The sequence below is a fragment of the Nerophis ophidion genome, linkage group LG20, assembly GCF_033978795.1.
Source record: "Nerophis ophidion isolate RoL-2023_Sa linkage group LG20, RoL_Noph_v1.0, whole genome shotgun sequence".
Classification (NCBI taxonomy): Eukaryota; Metazoa; Chordata; class Actinopteri; order Syngnathiformes; family Syngnathidae; genus Nerophis; species Nerophis ophidion.
This window is the reverse complement of record NC_084630.1, coordinates 47,397,064-47,424,375: the sequence shown is the minus strand read 5'-3', so window position 1 is coordinate 47,424,375 and position 27,312 is coordinate 47,397,064.

Here is a 27,312-nt window from a genome sequence, read left to right as displayed (position 1 = left end):
AGGTAGCAGCTCAGAGAGGAGATTTATCCAAAGTGACATACATAAAAAATGCATATAAAACAATCACTGAAAACATGATCATTTAAGGGAAGAATGTAATAGAAAATATCAATACAAAGTGTCAAGACAGAATAAACTCCCTGCTGCTGCAGCAACAGAGATGCAGTATATAGGTCCCTAAGATATATAGATATCTAATGTATTCATACATTGTTTATGTAGAATATATGCATATATATATAACCTAATCATATTGTTTTCTTTCACATCGAGAGGACCCAGATGAGGTGGTTCGGGCATCTGGTCAGGATGCCACCCGAACACCTCCCTAGGGAGGTGTTTAGGGCACGTCCAACCGGTAGGAGGCCACGGGGAAGACCCAGGACACGTTGGGAAGACTATGTCTCCCGGCTGGCCTGGGAACGCCTCGGGATCCCCCGGGAAGAGCTAGACGAAGTGGCTGGGGAGAGGGAAGTCTGGGTTTCCCTGCTTAGGCTGCTGCTCCCGCGACCCGACCTCGGATGAGCGGAAGATGATGGATGGATGGATGGATATTGTTTCTTCAACTTAAAAATAGCTGACCGTTTTACCCGCCTTTTCTGGGATTATTATTCCCAGTTTTGATCTTGGACGTCTGGTCACTTATAGCATATAGAATATTCTATTACTGTTAAGCAAACTATAAAAAATAAAACACACCAAAACATGTGTCCTTTTATCATAGTTACACGTATGACAAAAAAGCGGGTGAAAATCAGTGTTTTTTAGTGAGGTAAGATGAATGAAATGCGCCGACTGTTCATTGCTCCTGACAAATGAATGGCACTGAGTGGAGCGGATCACCACTCCAAGATGGCGGCCGACTGTTCATTGCTCCTGCCAAATGAATGGCACTGAGTGGAGCGGATCACCACTCCAAGATGGCGGCCGACTGTTCATTGCTCCTGACAAATGAATGGCACTGAGTGGAGCGGATCACCACTCCAAGATGGCGGCCGACTGTTCATTGCTCCTGCCAAATGAATGGCACTGAGTGGAGCGGATCACCACTCCAAGATGGCGGCCGACTGTTCATTGCTCCTGCCAAATGAATGGCACTGAGTGGAGCGGATCACCACTCCAAGATGGCGGCTGACTGTTCATTGCTCCTGCCAAATGAATGGCACTGAGTGGAGCGGATCACCACTCCAAGATGGCGGCCACGCGTCTCGTCTCCTCAGCGCCAGTAGCAGAAGTGCTCTATGCTGCGTCTACTTAGAAGATGTTTAGGATTCTAACGTTAGCTGTGAGTTTACAGCCTCACTCATTTAACTACACAGCAAATAAAAGTCACGTTACTCAGACAATAAACTTTAGCTTAAAATCAAAACTTACCCTTCTTTGTGCATCTTCAAATGTCGAACGAAATTGGAAGTTGTCGCTATTCGAACTGCATGTTTTGCGTACGGCAATTTGTTTTTTTGTTGACCAAGTCGTAGTTTTTATACCCGAACAAAACCAACTTTGGCATATTTTTATCTCAATGGCGTGTTGTTTGAGAATGATTCTTCCTTGGTTTTCCTGCAATGTGATTGGATGAGTGCTGTGGGAGCAAAAGAGCAGTACTAATGTGATTGGCTGTTGTACTGAGAGCATACAAGCTGACCTGCAATATGATTGGATGAGTGCTGTGGGAGCAAAAGAGCAGTACTAATGTGATTGGCTGTTGTACTGAGAGCATACAAGCTGACCTGCAGTGTGATTGGATGAGTGCTGTGGGAGCAAAAGAGCAGTACTAATGTGATTGGCTGTTGTACTGAGAGCATACAAGCTGACCTGCAATGTGATTGGATGAGTGCTGTGGGAGCAAAAGAGCAGTACTAATGTGATTGGCTGTTGTACTGAGAGCATACAAGCTGACCTGCAATGTGATTGGATGAGTGCTGTGGGAGCAAAAGAGCAGTACTAATGTGATTGGCTGTTGTACTGAGAGCATACAGGCTGACGGGAACAACACGCAGACACACACAAGTACTAAATGATTGATACGGAGCGCTCCTGAATAACTTTTTAATCTTTGGGTTTTGGGGAAAGTTGCAAGTCATGTCAAGTCAAAAGGCTCAAGTCCAAGTCAAGTCACAAGTCATTGATGTTAAAGTCTAAGTCGAGTTGCAAGTCTCTTTACATTTTGTCAAATCCAGTCTAAAGTCATCAAATTCATGACTCGAGTCTGACTCGAGTCCAAGTCATGTGACTCGAGTCCAAACCTCTGGTATTTAATATTTATACACTAAACATGTATTTAATATTAATATACTAAACATATTTAATTATATACTAATTATATATTTAAAATTCATACATTATACATGTATTTTTTTTAAACATGTATCTAATATTTATACACTAAACATGTATTTAATATCAATACACGGAACATGTATTTAATAATCATATGTTAAACGTATATTTAATTATATACTAATCATATATTTAATATTCATACAGTAAACATGTATTTATTATCCTCTAAATAAGGCACACTTGGAAAAAATTAATTTCTTTATGTGTGCAGTTGCGGCAGAAGTCCACAGGAGGGCGCACATTCCCTCTTAATAAGTCTGGTCATTCATACACTAAACAGGAATTTGATATTCATCCACCAAACATGTATTAAATAATTATACACTAAACATATATTTAATTTATATGCCAAACATGTATTTTTTATACACCAAAAACGTATTTAATATTCATACAATAACATGTATTTCATTTTTATACACTAAACATGTATTTAATATTTATACACTAAATATGTAATTAATATTAATACACTAAACATATTTAATTATATACTAATTATATATTTAATATTCATACAGTATACATGTATTTTTTTAAAACATGTATCTAATATTTATACACTAAACATGTATTTAATATAAATACACGGAACATGTATTTAATAATCATATGTTAAACGTATATTTAGTTATATACTAATCATATATTTAATATTCATACAGTAAACATGTATTTAATATTTATACACTAAACGTATTTAATATTAATACACAAAAATGTATTTAATATTTATACACTAAACATGTATTTAATATTTATAAACTAAACATGTATTTAATAATCATACACTAAACATATATTTAATGTTTATATAGTAATCAAATATTTAACATTCTTACAGTAAACATGTATTTATTATCCTCTAAATAAGGCACACTTGGAAAAAATTAATTTCTTTATGTGTGCAGTTGCGGCAGAAGTCCACAGGAGGGCGCACATTCCCTCTTAATAAGTCTGGTCATTCATACACTAAACAGGAATTTGATATTCATCCACCAAACATGTATTAAATAATTATACACTAAACATATATTTAATTTATATGCCAAACATGTATTTTTATACACCAAAAACGTATTTGATATTCATACAATAACATGTATTTCATTTTTATACACTAAACATGTATTTAATATTTATACACTAAATATGTAATTAATATTAATACACTAAACATATTTAATTATATACTAATTATATATTTAATATTCATACAGTATACACATATTTTTTTAAACATGTATCTAATATTTATACACTAAACATGTATTTAATATCAATACACGGAACATGTATTTAATAATCATATGTTAAACGTATATTTAATTATATACTAATCATATATTTAATATTCATACAGTAAACATGTATTTATTATCCTCTAAATAAGGCACACTTGGAAATAATTAATTTCTTTATGTGTGCAGTTGCGGCAGAAGTCCACTGGAGGGCGCACATTCCCTCTTAATAAGTCTGGTCATTCATACATTAAACAGGAATTTGATATTCATCCACCAAACATGTATTAAATAATTATACACTAAACATATATTTAATTTATACGCCAAACATGTATTTTTTATACACCAAAAACGTATTTAATATTCATACAATAACATGTATTTCATTTTTATACACTAAACATGTATTTAATATTTATACAGTAAATATGTAATTAATATTAATACACTAAACATATTTAATTATATACTAATTATATATTTAATATTCATACAGTAGACACATATTTTTTAAACATGTATCTAATATTTATGTACTAAACATGTATTTAATATCAATACACTGAAAATGTATTTAATATTAGTACACTGAACATGTATTTAATAATCATATACTAAACGTATATTTAATTATATATTAATCATATATTTAATATTCATACAGTAAACATGTATTTATTATCCTCTAAATAAGGCACACTTGGAAATAATGAATTTCTTTATGTGTGCAGTGGCGGCAGAAGTCCACAGGAGGGCGCACGTTCCCTCTTAAAAAGTCTGGTCCTCTCTCTCTCTCTCATTTTCCTTTTTTTTTGTTTCTTTTATTTTTTTTACATAAGTTTGGTTTCTCATACACTTATATTTATACACTAAACATGTATTTAATATTTATACACTAAACATTGATTTAATATTTCTACACTAAACATGTATTTAATATTCTTACACTAAACATGTATTTAATATTCCTACACTAAACATGTATTTAATATTTGTACACTATACATGTATTATTTATACACTAAACATGTATTTAATATTCATACACTAAACATATATTTAATTTATACGCCAAACATAGATTTAATATTCATACACTAAACAGGTATTTAATATTTATACACGAAACATGTATTTAATATTTATACACTAAACATGTATTTAATATTTATACACTAAACATGTATTTAATATTCATACACTAAACATGTATTTAATATTTATACACTAAACATGTATTTAATATTAATACACTAAACATATATTTAATATTTATACACTAAACATGTATTTAATGATCATATACTAAACATATATTTAATGTTCATACAGTAATCATATATTTAACATTCATACAGTAAACATGTATTTATTATTCTCTAAATAAGGCACACTCGGAAATAATTTATTTTTTGTGTGCAGTGGCGGCAGAAGTCCACTGGAGGACACACGTTCCCTCTTAATAAGTCTGGTCCTCTCTCTCTTTTTTTCCTTTTTTTAAAATTTCTTTTATTTTTTTTTACATAAGTTTGGTTTCTCATACACTTATATTTATACACTAAACATGTATTTAATATTAATACACTAAACATGTATTTAATATGTATACACTAAACATGTATTTAATATTCATACTCTGAACATGTATTTAATAATCATATACTAAACACATAATATTCATATACTAATCATATTTTTTAATATTAATACAGTAAACATGTATTTAATATTTATACACTAAAAATGTATTTAATATTCATACACTAAACATGTATTTAATATTCACACACTAAAATGTGTTAAATAATTATACACTAAACATATATTTAATGTATACACTAAACATGTATTTAATATTTATACACTAAACATGTATTTAATATTTATACACTAAACATGTATTTAATATTCATACTCTGAACATGTATTTAATAATCATATACTAAACACATATTTAATATTCATATACTAATCATATTTTTTAATATTAATACAGTAAACATGTATTTAATATTTATACACTAAAAATGTATTTAATATTCATACACTAAACATGTATTCAATATTTATACACTAAAAATGTGTTAAATAATTATACACTAAACATATATTTAATCTATACACTAAACATGTATTTAATATTTATACACTAAACTTGTATTTAATATTTATACACTAAACATGTATATAATAATCATATACTAAACATATATTTATATATATACTAATTATATATTTAATATTCTTACACTAAAAATGTATTTAATATTCATACACTAAACATGTATTTAATATTTATACACTAAACATGTATTTAATAATCATATACTAAACATATATTTAATGTTCATATAGTAATCATATATTTAACATTCATACAGTAAACATGTATTTATTATTTATACACTAAACATGTATTTAATAATCATATACTAAACATATATTTAATGTTTATATAGTAATCATATATTTAATATTAATACAATAAACATGTATTTATTATCCTCTAAATAAGGCACACTCGGAAATAATTAATTTATTTGTGTGCAGTTGCGGCAGAAGTCCACTGGAGGGCGGACTTTCCCTCTAAATAAGTCTGGTCCTCTCTCTCTCTTTTTCCTTTTTTTTTTTTTTTTTTTTTTTACATAAGTTTGGTTTCTCATACAATTATATTTATACACTAAACATGTATTTAATCTTTATACACTAAACATGTATTTAATTTTAATACAATAAACATTATTTTACTATTTGTATACTCTACCAACCGGCTTAGCTCGGTTGGTAGAGTGGCCGTGCCAGCAACTTGAAGGTTGCAGGTTCGATTCCCGCTTCTGCCATCCTAGTTACTGCCGTTGTGTCCTTGGGCAAGACACTTTACCCACCTGCTCCCAGTGCCACCCACACTGGTTTAAATGTAACTTAGATATTGGGTGTCACTATGTAAAGCGCTTTGAGTCAATTGAGAAAAGCGCTATATAAATATAATTCACTAAATATAAAAAATATAATTCACTATTCATTCACTAAACATGTATTTAATATTAATACAATAAACATATTTAATCATATACTAATTATATATTTAATATCCATACAGTATACAAGTATTTTTTTAAACATGTATCTAATGTTTATACACTAAACATGTATTTAATATTAATACACTGAACTTGTATTCAATAATCATATACTAAACATATATTTAATTATCTATTAATCATATATTTAACATTCATACAGTAAACATGTATTCATTATTCTCTAAATAAGGCGCACTTGGAAATAATTAATTTATTTGTGTGCAGTTGCAGCAGAAGTCCACTGGAGGGCGCAGGTTCCCTCTTAATAAGTCTGGTCCTCTCTCTCTCTCTTTTTCCTTTTTTTTGTTTCTTTTATTTTTTTTACATAAGTTTGGTTTCTCATACACTTATATTTATACACTAAACATGTATTTAATATTTATACACTAAACATGTATTTAATATTCATACACTAAACATGTATTTAATATTAATACACTAAACATGTATTTAATATTCATACACTAAACATGTATTTAATATTAATACACTAAACATGTATTTAATATTCATACACTAAACATGTATTTAATATTAATACACTAAACATGCATTTAATATTCATACACTAAACATGTATTTAATATTAATACACTAAACATGTATTTAATATCCATACACTAAACATGTATTTAATATTTGTACACTAAACATGTATTTAATATTAATACACTAAACATGTATTTAATATTCATACACTAAACATGTATTTAATATTTATACACTAAACATGTATTTAATATTTATAAATCAAACATCATTTTACTATTTGTACACTAAACATGTATTTAATAGTTATACACTAAACATGTTTTAATATTTATACACTAAACATGTATTTAATATTTATACACTAAACATTATTTTATTATTTGTACACTATACATGTATTATTCATACACTAAACATGTATTTAATATTTATACACTAAACATGTTTTAAATAATGCACTAAACATGTATTTAATATTTATACACTAAACATTATTTTATTATTTGTACACTATACATGTATTATTCATACACTAAACATGTATTTAATATTCAAACAATAAACATGTATTTAATATTTATACACTAAACATGTATTTAATATTTATACACTAAACATGTATTTAATATTCATACACTAAACATGTATTTAATATGTATACACTAAACATGTATTTAATATTCATACACTAAACATGTATTTAACATTTATACACTAAACATGTATTTAATATTTATACATCAAACATTATTTTACTATTTGTACACTAAACATGTATTTAATATTTATACACTAAACATGTTTTTAATATTTATACACTAAACATGTATTTAATATTTATACACTAAACATTATTTTACTATTTATACACTAAACATGTATTTAATATTCATACACTAAACATGTATTTAATATTCATACACTAAACATGTATTTAATATTAATACACTAAATATGTATTTAATATTTATACACTAAACATGTATTTAATATTTATACACTAAACATGTTTTAAATATTAATACACTAAACATGTATTAAATATTTATACACTAAACATGTATTTAATATTTATACACTAAACATGTATTTAATATTTATACACTAAACATGTTTTTAATATTAATACACTAAACATGTATTTAATATTTATACACTAAACATGTATTTAATGATCATATACTAAACATATATTTAATGTTCATACAGTAATCATATATTTAACATTCATACAGTAAACATGTATTTAATATTCTCTAAATAAGACACACTCGGAAATAATTTATTTTTTTGTGTGCAGTTGCAGCAGAAGTCCACTGGAGGGCGCACGTTCCCTCTTCATAAATCTGGTCCTCTCTCTCTCTTTTTCCTTTTTTTTTTGTTTCTTTTATTTATTTTACATAAGTTTGGTTTCTCATACAATTATGTTTATACACTAAATATGTATTTAATATTTATACACTAAACATGTATTTAATATTTATACACTAAACATTATTTTACTATTTGTACACTATACATGTATTATTCATACACTAAACATGTATTTAATATTTATTAACTAAAAAAGTATTTAATATTAATACACTAAACATGTATTTAATATTAATACACTAAACATGTATTTAATATTCATACATTAAACATGTATTTAATATTAATACACTAAACATGTATTTAATATTTATACACTAAACATGTATTTAATAATCATATACTAAACATATATTTAATGTTTGTATAGTAATCATATATTTAACATTCATACAGTAAACATGTATTTAATATTCTCTAAATAAGGCACACTCGGAAATAATTTATTTTTTGTGTGCAGTTACAGCAGAAGTCCACTGGAGGGCGCACGGTCCCTCTTTATAAATCTGGTCCTCTCTCTCTTTTTCCTTTTTTTTTTATTCTTTTAGTTTTTTACATAAGTTTGGTTTCTCATACACTTATATTTATACACTAAACATGTATTTAATATTTATACACTAAACATGTATTTAATATTTATACACCAAACATGTATTTAATATTTATACACTAAACATGTATTTAATATTTATACACTAAACATGTATTTAATATTTATACACTAAACATGTATTTAATATTCATACACTAAACATGTATTTAATATTCATACACTAAACATGTTTTTAATATTCATACACTAAACATGTATTTAATATTTATACACTAAACATGTATTTAATATTTATACACTAAACTTGTATTTAATATTTATACACTAAACATGTATATAATAATCATATACTAAACATATATTTATATATATACTAATTATATATTTAATATTCTTACACTAAAAATGTATTTAATATTCATACACTAAACATGTATTTAATATTTATACACTAAACATGTATTTAATAATCATATACTAAACATATATTTAATGTTCATATAGTAATCATATATTTAACATTCATACAGTAAACATGTATTTATTATTTATACACTAAACATGTATTTAATAATCATATACTAAACATATATTTAATGTTTATATAGTAATCATATATTTAATATTAATACAATAAACATGTATTTATTATCCTCTAAATAAGGCACACTCGGAAATAATTAATTTATTTGTGTGCAGTTGCGGCAGAAGTCCACTGGAGGGCGGACTTTCCCTCTAAATAAGTCTGGTCCTCTCTCTCTCTTTTTCCTTTTTTTTTTTTTTTTTTTTTTTACACAAGTTTGGTTTCTCATACAATTATATTTATACACTAAACATGTATTTAATCTTTATACACTAAACATGTATTTAATTTTAATACAATAAACATTATTTTACTATTTGTATACTCTACCAACCGGCTTAGCTCGGTTGGTAGAGTGGCCGTGCCAGCAACTTGAAGGTTGCAGGTTCGATTCCCGCTTCTGCCATCCTAGTTACTGCCGTTGTGTCCTTGGGCAAGACACTTTACCCACCTGCTCCCAGTGCCACCCACACTGGTTTAAATGTAACTTAGATATTGGGTGTCACTATGTAAAGCGCTTTGAGTCAATTGAGAAAAGCGCTATATAAATATAATTCACTAAATATAAAAAATATAATTCACTATTCATTCACTAAACATGTATTTAATATTAATACAATAAACATATTTAATCATATACTAATTATATATTTAATATCCATACAGTATACAAGTATTTTTTTAAACATGTATCTAATGTTTATACACTAAACATGTATTTAATATTAATACACTGAACTTGTATTCAATAATCATATACTAAACATATATTTAATTATCTATTAATCATATATTTAACATTCATACAGTAAACATGTATTCATTATTCTCTAAATAAGGCGCACTTGGAAATAATTAATTTATTTGTGTGCAGTTGCAGCAGAAGTCCACTGGAGGGCGCAGGTTCCCTCTTAATAAGTCTGGTCCTCTCTCTCTCTCTTTTTCCTTTTTTTTGTTTCTTTTATTTTTTTTACATAAGTTTGGTTTCTCATACACTTATATTTATACACTAAACATGTATTTAATATTTATACACTAAACATGTATTTAATATTCATACACTAAACATGTATTTAATATTAATACACTAAACATGTATTTAATATTCATACACTAAACATGTATTTAATATTAATACACTAAACATGTATTTAATATTCATACACTAAACATGTATTTAATATTAATACACTAAACATGCATTTAATATTCATACACTAAACATGTATTTAATATTAATACACTAAACATGTATTTAATATCCATACACTAAACATGTATTTAATATTTGTACACTAAACATGTATTTAATATTAATACACTAAACATGTATTTAATATTCATACACTAAACATGTATTTAATATTTATACACTAAACATGTATTTAATATTTATAAATCAAACATCATTTTACTATTTGTACACTAAACATGTATTTAATAGTTATACACTAAACATGTTTTAATATTTATACACTAAACATGTATTTAATATTTATACACTAAACATTATTTTATTATTTGTACACTATACATGTATTATTCATACACTAAACATGTATTTAATATTTATACACTAAACATGTTTTAAATAATGCACTAAACATGTATTTAATATTTATACACTAAACATTATTTTATTATTTGTACACTATACATGTATTATTCATACACTAAACATGTATTTAATATTCAAACAATAAACATGTATTTAATATTTATACACTAAACATGTATTTAATATTTATACACTAAACATGTATTTAATATTCATACACTAAACATGTATTTAATATGTATACACTAAACATGTATTTAATATTCATACACTAAACATGTATTTAACATTTATACACTAAACATGTATTTAATATTTATACATCAAACATTATTTTACTATTTGTACACTAAACATGTATTTAATATTTATACACTAAACATGTTTTTAATATTTATACACTAAACATGTATTTAATATTTATACACTAAACATTATTTTACTATTTATACACTAAACATGTATTTAATATTCATACACTAAACATGTATTTAATATTCATACACTAAACATGTATTTAATATTAATACACTAAATATGTATTTAATATTTATACACTAAACATGTATTTAATATTTATACACTAAACATGTTTTAAATATTAATACACTAAACATGTATTAAATATTTATACACTAAACATGTATTTAATATTTATACACTAAACATGTATTTAATATTTATACACTAAACATGTTTTTAATATTAATACACTAAACATGTATTTAATATTTATACACTAAACATGTATTTAATGATCATATACTAAACATATATTTAATGTTCATACAGTAATCATATATTTAACATTCATACAGTAAACATGTATTTAATATTCTCTAAATAAGACACACTCGGAAATAATTTATTTTTTTGTGTGCAGTTGCAGCAGAAGTCCACTGGAGGGCGCACGTTCCCTCTTCATAAATCTGGTCCTCTCTCTCTCTTTTTCCTTTTTTTTTTGTTTCTTTTATTTATTTTACATAAGTTTGGTTTCTCATACAATTATGTTTATACACTAAATATGTATTTAATATTTATACACTAAACATGTATTTAATATTTATACACTAAACATTATTTTACTATTTGTACACTATACATGTATTATTCATACACTAAACATGTATTTAATATTTATTAACTAAAAAAGTATTTAATATTAATACACTAAACATGTATTTAATATTAATACACTAAACATGTATTTAATATTCATACATTAAACATGTATTTAATATTAATACACTAAACATGTATTTAATATTTATACACTAAACATGTATTTAATAATCATATACTAAACATATATTTAATGTTTGTATAGTAATCATATATTTAACATTCATACAGTAAACATGTATTTAATATTCTCTAAATAAGGCACACTCGGAAATAATTTATTTTTTGTGTGCAGTTACAGCAGAAGTCCACTGGAGGGCGCACGGTCCCTCTTTATAAATCTGGTCCTCTCTCTCTTTTTCCTTTTTTTTTTATTCTTTTAGTTTTTTACATAAGTTTGGTTTCTCATACACTTATATTTATACACTAAACATGTATTTAATATTTATACACTAAACATGTATTTAATATTTATACACCAAACATGTATTTAATATTTATACACTAAACATGTATTTAATATTTATACACTAAACATGTATTTAATATTTATACACTAAACATGTATTTAATATTCATACACTAAACATGTATTTAATATTCATACACTAAACATGTTTTTAATATTCATACACTAAACATGTATTTAATATTTATACACTAAACATGTATTTAATATTTATACACTAAACATGTATTTAATATTCATACACTAAACATGTATTTAATATGTATACACTAAACAAGTATTTAATATTTATACACTAAACATGTATTTAATATTCATACACTAAACATGTATTTAACATTTATACACTAAACATGTATTTAATATTTATACATCAAACATTATTTTACTATTTGTACACTAAACATGTATTTAATATTTATACACTAAACATGTTTTTAATATTTATACACTAAACATGTATTTAATATTTATACACTAAACATTATTTTACTATTTATACACTAAACATGTATTTAATATTCATACACTAAACATGTATTTAATATTCATACACTAAACATGTATTTAATATTAATACACTAAATATGTATTTAATATTTATACACTAAACATGTATTTAATATTTATACACTAAACATGTTTTAAATATTAATACACTAAACATGTATTAAATATTTATACACTAAACATGTATTTAATATTTATACACTAAACATGTATTTAATATTTATACACTAAACATGTTTTTAATATTAATACACTAAACATGTATTTAATATTTATACACTAAACATGTATTTAATGATCATATACTAAACATATATTTAATGTTCATACAGTAATCATATATTTAACATTCATACAGTAAACATGTATTTAATATTCTCTAAATAAGACACACTCGGAAATAATTTATTTTTTTGTGTGCAGTTGCAGCAGAAGTCCACTGGAGGGCGCACGTTCCCTCTTCATAAATCTGGTCCTCTCTCTCTCTTTTTCCTTTTTTTTTTGTTTCTTTTATTTATTTTACATAAGTTTGGTTTCTCATACAATTATGTTTATACACTAAATATGTATTTAATATTTATACACTAAACATGTATTTAATATTTATACACTAAACATTATTTTACTATTTGTACACTATACATGTATTATTCATACACTAAACATGTATTTAATATTTATTAACTAAAAAAGTATTTAATATTAATACACTAAACATGTATTTAATATTAATACACTAAACATGTATTTAATATTCATACATTAAACATGTATTTAATATTAATACACTAAACATGTATTTAATATTTATACACTAAACATGTATTTAATAATCATATACTAAACATATATTTAATGTTTGTATAGTAATCATATATTTAATATTCATACAGTAAACATGTATTTATTATTCTCTAAATGAGGCACACTCGGAAATAATTTATTTTTTGTGTGCAGTTACAGCAGAAGTCCACTGGAGGGCGCACGGTCCCTCTTTATAAATCTGGTCCTCTCTCTCTTTTTCCTTTTTTTTTTATTCTTTTAGTTTTTTACATAAGTTTGGTTTCTCATACACTTATATTTATACACTAACCATGTATTTAATATTAATACACTAAACATGTATTTAATATTTATACACTAAACATGTATTTAATATTTATACACCAAACATGTATTTAATATTTATACACTAAACATGTATTTAATATTTATACACTAAACATGTATTTAATATTCATACACTAAACATGTTTTTAATATTCATACACTAAACATGTATTTAATATTTATACACTAAACTTGTATTTAATAATTATACACTAAACATGTATTTAAAAATTATACACTAAACATGTATTTAATATTAATACACTAAATATGTATTTAATATTCATACACTAAACATGTATTTAATATTCATACACTAAACATGTATTTAATATTTATACACTAAACATGTATTTAATATTTATACAATAAACATGTATTTAATATTTATACACTAAACATGTATTTAATATTAATACACTAAACATGTATTTAATATTTATATACTAAACATTAATTTAATATTCATACACTAAACATGTATTTAATATTCATACACTAAACATGTATTTAATATTTATATACTAAACATGTATTTAATATTTATACACTAAACATGTATTTAATAATCATATACTAAACATGTATTTAATAATCATATACTAAACACATATTTAATATTCATATACTAATCATATTTTTTTAATATTAATACACTAAACATGTATTTAATATTTGTACACTATACATGTATTTAATATTCATACACTGAACATGTATTTAATAATCATATACTAAACAAATTTAATATTCATATAATAATCATATATTTAATATTAATACAGTAAACATGTATTCATTATTCTCTAAATAAGGCACACTCGGAAATAATTAATTTATTTTTGTGCAGTTGCGGCAGAAGTCCACAGGAGGGCGCACGTTCCCTCTTTATAAATCCGGTCCTCTCTCTCTCTCTTTTTCCTTTTGTTTTTGTTACGTTTATTTTAATTTTTTTACATAAGTTTGGTTTCTCATTCACTTATATTTATACACTAAACATGTATTTAATATTTATACACTAAACGTGTATTTAATATTTATACACTAAACATGTATTTAATATTTATACACTAAACATGTATTTAATATTTATGCACTAAACTTGTATTTAATTGATTGATTTAATATTTATACACTAAACATGTATTTAATATTTATTCACTAAAGGTGTATTTAATATTTTTATATATTAAACATGTATTTAATATTCATACACTAAACATGTATTTAATATTTTTATATATTAAACATGTATTTAATATTTACACACTAAACATGTATTTAATATTCATACACTAAACATGTATTTAATTGATTGATTTAATATTTATATACTAAACATGTATTTAATATTTATACACTAAACATGCATTTAATATTTTTATATATTAAACATGTATTTAATATTCATACACTAAACATGTATTTAATATTTATACACTAAACATGTATTTAATATTTTTATATATTAAACATGTATTTAATATTTAATATATTAAATACATGTTAATAAAAACGATCCAAAATTTTTGTTTAGTACAGTAGCATCGCTAACCCAACAAGGGACTCCTTCCAGTAGCTCCACCCATTCGGCAGATGACTTTATGAAGTTCTTTAATAAGAAAATTGAACTTATTAGAAAGGAGATTAAAGACAATGCGTCCCAGCTACAACTGGGTTATAGTAACACAGATACGATTGTATATACGGCGGATACTGCAAATATCCAAAATAGTTTCTCTCGTTTTGATGAAATAACATTAGAAGGATTGTTACAACGTGTAAATGGAATAAAACAAACAACATGTTTACTTGACCCACTTCCTGGGAAACTTATCAAGGAGCTTTTTGTATTATTAGGTCCATCAGTGCTAAATATTATAAACTTATCACTTTCCTCGGGCACTGTTCCCGTTGCATTCAAAAAAGCGGTTATTCATCCTCTCCTTAAAAGACCTAACCTCGATCCAGACCTCATGGTAAACTACCGACCGGTGTCTCACCTTCCCTTTATTTCGAAAATCCTCGAAAAAATTGTTGCAGAGCAGCTAAATGAGCACTTAGCGTTTAACAATCTATGTGAAACCTTTCAATCCGGTTTCAGGGCAAATCACTCCACGGAGACAGCCCTCGCAAAAATGACTAATGATCTATTGCTAACGATGGACTCTGATGCGTCATCTATGTTGCTGCTCCTCGATCTTAGCGCTGCTTTCGATACCGTCGATCATAATATTTTATTAGAGCGTATCAAAATACGAATTGGTATTTCAGACTCAGCCCTGTCATGGTTTAACTCTTATCTTACTGATAGGATGCAGTGCGTCTCCTATAACAGTGTGACCTCGGACTATGTTAAGGTAACGTGTGGAGTTCCCCAGGGTTCGGTCCTTGGCCCTGTACTCTTCAGCATCTACATGCTGCCGCTAGGTGACGTCATACGCAAATACGGTATTAGCTTTCACTGTTATGCTGATGACACCCAACTCTACATGCCCCTAAAGCTGACCAACACGCCGGACTGTAGTCAGTTGGAAGCGTGTCTTAATGAAATTAAACAATGGATGTCCGCTAACTTTTTGCAACTTAATGCCAAAAAAACGGAAATGCTGATTATCGGTCCTGCTAGACACCGACCTCTATTTAATAATACAACTTTAACATTTGACAACCAAATAATAAAACAAGGTGACTCTGTAAAAAATCTGGGTATTATCTTCGACCCAACTCTCTCCTTTGAGTCACACATTAAAAGCGTTACTAAAACGGCCTTCTTTCATCTCCGTAATATCGCTAAAATTCGCTCCATTCTGTCCACTAAAGACGCTGAGATCATTATCCATGCGTTTGTTACGTCTCGTCTCGATTACTGTAACGTATTATTTTCGGGTCTCCCAATGTCTAGCATTAAAATATTACAGTTGGTACAAAATGCGGCTGCTAGACTTTTGACAAGAACAAGAAAGTTTGATCATATTACGCCTGTACTGGCTCACCTGCACTGGCTTCCTGTGCACTTAAGATGTGACTTTAAGGTTTTACTACTTACGTATAAAATACTACACGGTCTAGCTCCAGCCTATCTTGCCGATTGTATTGTACCGTATGTCCCGGCAAGAAATCTGCGTTCAAAAGACTCCGGCTTATTAGTGATTCCTAGAGCTCAAAAAAAGTCTGCGGGCTATAGAGCGTTTTCCGTTCGGGCTCCAGTACTCTGGAATGCCCTCCCGGTAACAGTTCGAGATGCTACCTCAGTAGAAGCATTTAAGTCTCATCTTAAAACCCATCTGTATACTCTAGCCTTTAAATAGACCTCCTTTTTAGACCAGTTGATCTGCCGCTTCTTTTCTTTCTCCTATGTCCCCCCCTCCCTTGTGGAGGGGGTCCGGTCCGATGACCATGGATGAAGTACTGACTGTCCAGAGTCGAGACCCAGGATGGACCGCTCGTCGGGACCCAGGATGGACCGCTCGCCTGTATCGGTTGGGGACATCTCTACGCTGCTGATCCGCTTGAGATGGTTTCCTATGGACGGGACTCTCACTGCTGTCTTGGAGCCACTATGGATTGAACTTTCACAGTATCATGTTAGACCCGCTCGACATCCATTGCTTTCGGTCCCCTAGAGGGGGGGGGTTGCCCACATCTGAGGTCCTCTCCAAGGTTTCTCATAGTCAGCATTGTCGCTGGCGTCCCACTGAATGTGAATTCTCCCTGCCCACTGGGTGTGAGTTTTCCTTGCCCTTTTGTGGGTTCTTCCGAGGATGTTGTAGTCGTAATGATTTGTGCAGTCCTTTGAGACATTTGTGATTTGGGGCTATATAAATAAACATTGATTGATTGATTGATATTTACACACTAAACATGTATTTAATATTCCTACACTAAACATGTATTTAATTGATTGATTTAATATTTATATTCTAAACATGTATTTAATATTTATATACTAAACATGTATTTAATATTCATACACTAAACTTGTATTTAATTGATTGATTTAATATTTATATACTAAACATGTATTTAATATTCACACAAAAAACATGTATTTAATATTTATACACTAAACATGTATTTAATATTTATTCACTAAACATGTATTTAATATGTATATACTAAACATGTATTTAATATTCATGACAAAACATTTATTTAATATTTATATACTAAACATGTATTTAATATTCACACAAAAAACATGTATTTAATATTTATACACTAAACATGTATTTAATATTCACACACTAAATATGTATTTAATATTTGTACACTAAACATGTATTTAATATTCATGACAAAACATTTCTTTAATATTTTTATACTAAACATTAATTTAATATTTATACACTAAACATGTATTTAATATTCATACACTAAACATGTATTTAATATTTATATACTAAACATGTATTTAATAATTAATATTTATACACTAAACATGTATTTAATATTTATTTACTAAACATGTATTAAATATTTATACACTAAACATGTATTTAATAATCATATACTAAACACATATTTAATATTCATATACTAATCATATTTTTAATATTAATACAGTAAGCATGTATTTAATATTTATACACTAAACATTATTTTACTATTTGTACACTATACATGTATTCAATAATCATATACTAAACAAATTTAATATTCATATACTAATCATATTTTTTAATATTAATACAGTAAACATGTATTTATTATTCTCTAAATAAGACACACTCGGAAATAATTAATTTATTTTTGTGCAGTTGCGGCAGAAGTCCACTGGAGGGCGCACGTTCCCTCTTTATAAATCTGGTCCTCTCGCTCTCTCTTTTTCCTTTTGTTTTTGTTACGTTTATTTTTTTTTTACATAAGTTTGGTTTCTCATTCACTTATATTTATACACTAAACATGTATTTAATATTAATACACCAAACATGTATTTAATATTTATACACTAAACATGTATTTAATATTTATATACCAAAAATGTATTTAATATTCATACACTAAACATGTATTTAATAATCATATACTGAACACATATTTAATATTCATATACTAATCATATTTTTTAATTTTAATACACTAAACATGTATTTAATATTCATACACTAAACATGTATTTAATATTCATACATTAAACAATATTTTACTATTAATACACTAAACATGTATTTAATATTTATACACTAAACATGTATTTAATATTCATACATTAAACATGTATTTAATATTCATACACTAAACATGTATTTAATATTTATACACTAAACATGTATTTAATATTCATACATTAAACATGTATTTAATATTCATACACTAAACATGTATTTAATAATTATACACTAAAAATGTATTTAATATTTATACACTAAACATGTATTTAATATTAATACACTAAACATGTATTTAATATTTATACACTAAACATGCATTTAATATTTATACATTAAACATTAATTTACTATTTGTACACTAAACATGTATTTAATATTTATACACTAAACATGTATTTAATATTTATACACTAAACATGTATTTAATATTTATATACTAAACATGTATTTAATATTCACACAATAAACATGTATTTAATATTTATATACTAAACATGTATTTAATATTCATACACTAAACATGTATTTAATAATCATGTACTAAACATGTATTTAATAATCATATACTAAACACATATTTAATATTCATATACTAATCATATTTTTTAATATTAATACAGTAAACGTGTATTTAATACTTATACACTAAACATGTATTTCATATTTATACACTAAACATGTATTTAATATTCATACACTAAACATGTATTTAATATTCATACACTGAACATGTATTTAATATTTATATACTAAACATTAATTTAATATTTATACACTAAACATGTATTTAATATTCATACACTAAACATGTATTTAATATTCATATAGTAAACATTAATTTAATATTCATACACTAAACATGTATTTAATATTCATACACTAAACATGTATTTAATATTTATACACTAAACATGTATTTAATATTTATACACTAAACATGTATTTAATAATCATATCCTAAACACATATTCAATATTCATATACTTATCATATTTTTAATATTAATACAGTAAACATGTATTTAATACTTATACACTAAACATGTATTTAATATTTATACACTATACATGTATTTAATATACATACACTAAACATGTATTTAATATTTATACACTAAACATGTATTTAATATTTATACATTAAAAATTAATGTACTATTTGTACACTCAACATGTATTTAATATTTGTATACTAAACATGTATTTAATATTTATATACTAAACATGTATTTAATAATTATACACTAAAACGGAATTTAATAATACACTAAACATGTATTTAATATTCATACACTAAACATGTATTTAATATTTATACACTAAACATGTATTTAATATTTATACACTAAACATGTATTTAATATTCATACTCTGAACATGTATTTAATAATCATATACTAAACACATATTTAATATTCATAAACTAATCATATTTTTTAATATTAATACAGTAAACATGTATTTAATATTTATACACTAAACATGTATTCAATATTCATACACTAAACATGTATTTAATATTTATACACTAAACATGTATTTAATATCCATCCATCCATTTTCTACCGCTTATTCCCTTTCGGGGTCGCGGGGGGCGCTGGCATTTAATATTCACACACTAAACATGTATTTAATATTTATAAGCTAAACATGTATTTAATATTTATATACTAAACATGTATTTAATATTTATATACTAAACATGTATTTAATATTTATATACTAAACATGTATTTAATATTCATACACTAAACATGTATTTCATATTTATATACTAAATATTAATTTAATATTTATACACTAAACATGTATTTAATATTTATATACTAAACATATATTTAATATTTATATACTAAACATGTATTTAATATTTATATACTAAACATGTATTTAATATTTATATACTAAACATGTATTTAATATTCATACACTAAACATGTATTTCATATTTATATACTAAATATTAATTTAATATTTATACACTAAACATGTATTTAATATTTATATACTAAACATATATTTAATATTTATACACTAAACATGTATTTAATATTCATACATTAAACATTGTTTTACTATTTGTACACTAGACATGTATTTAATATTTATACACTAAACATGTATTTAATAATCATATACTAAACACATATTTAATATTCATATACTAATCATATTTTTTAATATTAATACAGTAAACATGTATTTAATACTTATACACTATACATGTATTTAATATTCATACACTGAACATGTATTTAATAATGATATACTAAACAAATTTAATATTCATATACTGATCATATTTTTTAATATTAATACAGTAAACATGTATTCATTATTCTCTAAATAAGGCACACTCGGAAATAATTAATTTATTTTTGTGCAGTTGTGGCAGAAGTCCACTGGAGGGCGCACGTTCCCTCTTTATAAATCTGGTCCTCTCGCTCTCTCTTTTTCCTTTTGTTATTGTTACGTTTATTTTTTTTTTTACATAAGTTTGGTTTCTCATTCACTTATATTTATACACTAAACATGTATTTAATATTAATACAGTAAAAAAATGTTTAATATTTATATACTAAACATGTATTTAATATTTATACACTAAACATGTATTTAATATTCATACTCTGAACATGTATTTAATAATCATATACTAAACCTTTATTTAATTATATACTTTGATTATTTAATGTATATAATTATTTAATTATATACATTATTTTACTATTTGTACACTATACATGTATTTAATATTCATCAATCAATCAATCAATGTTTACTTATATAGCCCTAAATCACTAGTGTCTCAAAGGGCTGCACAAACCACCACGACATCCTCGGTAGATCCACATAAGGGCAAGGAAAACTCACACCCAGTGGGACATCGGTGACAATAATGACCCAGTGGGACGTCTGTGACAATAATGATTATGAGAACCTTAGAGAGGAGGAAAGCAATGGATGTCGAGCGGGTCTAACATGATACTGTGAAAGTTCAATCCACAATGGATACAACACAGTCGCGAGAGTCCAGTCCCGTTCATACACTGAACATGTATTTAATAATCATATACTAAACACGTTTAATATTCATATACTGATCATTTTTTTAAATATTAATACAGTAAACATGTATTTAATATTAATACACTAAACATGTATTTAATATTCATACACTAAACATGTATTTAATATTTATACACTGAACATATATTTAATATTAATACACTAAACATGTATTTAATATTATACAATAAACATGTATTTAATTTTAATAAACTAAATATATATTTAATATTTATACACGAAACATTTATTAAATAATTATACACTAAACATGTATTTCATATTAATACACTTAACATGTATTCAATATTAATACAAAAAACATGTATTTAATTTTAATTAACTAAACATGTATTTAATATTTATATACTAAACATGTATTTAATATTCATACACTAAACATGTATTTAATATTCATGCACTAAACATGTATTTAATATTTATTCACTAAACATGTATTTAATATTAATACACTTATCATGTATTTAATATTTATACACTAAACATGTATTTAATGGTAATACACTAAACATGTATTTAATATTAATACACTAATCATGTATTTAATATTTATACACTAAACATGTATTTAATATTCATACACTAAACATGTATTTAATATTAATACACTAATCATGTTTTTATATTTATACACTAAACAGGTATTTAATATTCATACACTAAACATGTATTTAATATTAATACACTAAACATGTATTTAATATGTATACAATAAACATGTATTTAATATTCATACACTAAACATGTATTTAATATTCATACACTAAACATGTATTTAATGGTAATACACTAAACATGTATTTAATATTAATACACTAATCATGTATTTAATATTTATTCACTAAACATGTATTTAATATTAATACACTTATCATGTATTTAATATTTATACACTAAACATGTATTTAATGGTAATACACTAAACATGTATTTAATATTAATACACTAATCATGTATTTAATATTTATACACTAAACATGTATTTAATATTCATACACTAAACATGTATTTAATATTAATACACTAATCATGTTTTTATATTTATACACTAAACAGGTATTTAATATTCATACACTAAACATGTATTTAATATTAATACACTAAACATGTATTTAATATGTATACAATAAACATGTATTTAATATTCATACACTAAACATGTATTTAATATTCATACACTAAACATGTATTTAATGGTAATACACTAAACATGTATTTAATATTAATACACTAATCATGTATTCAATATTTATACACTAAACATGTATTTAATATTCATACACTAAACATGTATTTAATATTCATACACTAAACATGTATTTAATATTAATACACTAAACATGTATTTAATATGTACACACTAAACATGTATTTAATATTCATACACTAAACATGTATTTAATATTTATACACTAAACATGTATTTAATATTCATACACTAAACATGTATTTAATATTAATACACTAAACATGTATTTAATATTCATACACTAAACATGTATTTAATATTTATACACTAAACATGTATTTAATATTCATACACTAAACATGTATTTAATATTAATACACTAAACATGTATTTGATATGTATACACTAAACATGTATTTAATATTTGTACACTAAACATGTATTTAATATTTATACACTAAACATGTATTTAATATTTATACATTAAACATGTATTTAATATTCATACACTAAACATGTATTTAATATTTATACACTAAACATGTATTTAATATTCATACACTAAACATGTATTCAATATTCATACACTAAACATGTATTTAATATTTATACACTAAACATGTATTTAATATTCATACACTAAACATGTATTTAATATTTATACACTAAACATGTATTTAATATTCATACACTAAACATGTATTTAATATTTATACACTAAACATGTATTTAATATTCATAAACTAAACATGTATTTAATTGATTGATTTAATATTTATACACTAAACATGTATTTAATATTTATTCACTAAACGTGTATTTAATATTTTTATATATTAAACATGTATTTAATATTCATACACTAAACATGTATTTAATATTTTTATATATTAAACATGTATTTAATATTTACACACTAAACATGTATTTAATGGTAATACACTAAACATGTATTTAATATTAATACACTAATCATGTATTTAATATTTATACACTAAACATGTATTTAATATGTATACACTAAACATGTATTTAATATTTATACACTAAACATGTATTTAATATGTATACACTAAACATGTATTTAATATTTGTACACTAAACATGTATTTAATATTTATACGCTAAACATGTATTTAATATTTGTACACTAAACATGTATTTAATATTCATACACTAAACATGTATTTAATATTCATACACTAAACATGTATTCAATATTCATACACTAAACATGTATTTAATATTCATACACTAAACATGTATTTAATATTTATACACTAAACATGTATTTAATATTCATACACTAAACATGTATTTAATATTTATACACTAAACATGTATTTAATATTCATACACTAAACATGTATTTAATATTCATACACTAAACATGTATTTGATATTAATACACTAAACATGTATTTAATATTCATACACTAAACATGTATTTAATTGATTGATTGATTGATTGATTTAATATTCATACACTAAACATGTATTTAATATTTATACACTAAACATGTATTTAATATTCATACACTAAACATGTATTTAATATTCATACACTAAACATGTATTTGATATTAATACACTAAACATGTATTTAATATTCATACACTAAACATGTATTTAATTGATTGATTGATTGATTGATTTAATATTCATTCACTAAACATGTATTTAATATTTATACACTAAACATGTATTTAATATTTATATACTAAACATTAATTTAATATTTATACACTAAACATGTATTTAATATTCATACACTAAACATGTATTTAATATTAATACACTAAACATGTATTTAATATGTATACACTAAACATGTATTTAATATTTGTACACTAAACCTGTATTTAATATTCATACACTAAACATGTATTTAATATTTATACACTAAACATGTATTTAATAATCATATCCTAAACACATATTCAATATTCATATACTTATCATATTTTTAATATTAATACAGTAAACATGTATTTAATACTTATACACTAAACATGTATTTAATATTAATACACTAATAATGTATTTAATATTCATACACTAAACATGTATTTAATATTTATACACTAAACATGTATTTAATATTAATACACTAAACATGTATTTAATATTTGTACACTAAACATGTATTTAATATTCATACACTAAACATGTATTTAATGGTAATACACTAAACATGTATTTAATATTAATACACTAATCATGTATTTAATATTCATACACTAAACATGTATTTAATATTTATACACTAAACATGTATTTAATATTCATACACTAAACATGTATTTGATATTAATACACTAAACATGTATTTAATATTCATACACTAAACATGTATTTAATATTCATACACTAAACATGTATTTAATATTCATACACTAAACATGTATTTGATATTCATACACTAAACATGTATTTAATATTCATACACTAAACATGTATTTGATATTAATACACTAAACATGTATTTAATATTCATACACTAAACATGTATTTAATATTCATACACTAAACATGTATTTGATATTAATACACTAAACATGTTGTGGAGAGGGGCGTGTCCTACGCGTCCCCTGAGGGCGAAGTGTTGCAGGGGCCGGCCACGAAGCAGCAGACAGGTGAGCAGATACCTCAGCTGGAGCGAGTCATCTAATCACCTGTCCCCTTTATCAGCAGCGTTGGAGATATTTGAGAGGGGAGATGATGAGAGTGACGGAGGAAAAAGAACACACAGCGAGAGACAGTGGACGCATTGGAGAGCAATGGACTGATGCAGGTGTTTGTACTGCAAGTCATTAAAGAGTGGGATTCACTGAGGCCCAGTGTGGTCATTCCAGCCAAGCAACGGGGGATCTGGGAAAGAGTCCTCCCACACATGTATTTAATATTTATGCACTTAACACGTTTTTAATATTCATATATTAAACAGCTGTTTAATTCATACTTATACACTAAACATGTAAAGGAGGAATTGGAAGTCTGGGACACTAAATAAGGCACACTTGGAAGCAATGAAGTTCTTTGTGTGTGCAGTTGCAGCAGAAGTCCACAGGAGGGCGCACGTTCCCTCTTAATAAGTCTGGTCGTCTCTCTCTCTCTCTCTCTCTCTCTCTCTCTCTCTAGCGTGCTCTTCCCCCCCAGTCCTTGTCTACTTTTATCGGCCAGCCCTATTGGCCATTTTCTTATTTTTTTTAACATCAGTTATGTGTCTATCATTATATATATTATATTGTTTTACAGCCCAGCCCTATCGGCCTTTTTTTTTTTTTCCACATAAGTTAGGTTTCTCATACTCTTATATTTATACACTAAACATCAGAGGTGGGTAGAGTAGCCAGAAATTGTACTCAAGTAAGAGTACTGTTACTTTAGAGATTTATTACTCAAGTAAAAGTAAGGGGTAGTCACCCAAATATTTACTTGAGTCAAAGTAAAAAGTATGTTGTGAAAAAACTACTCAA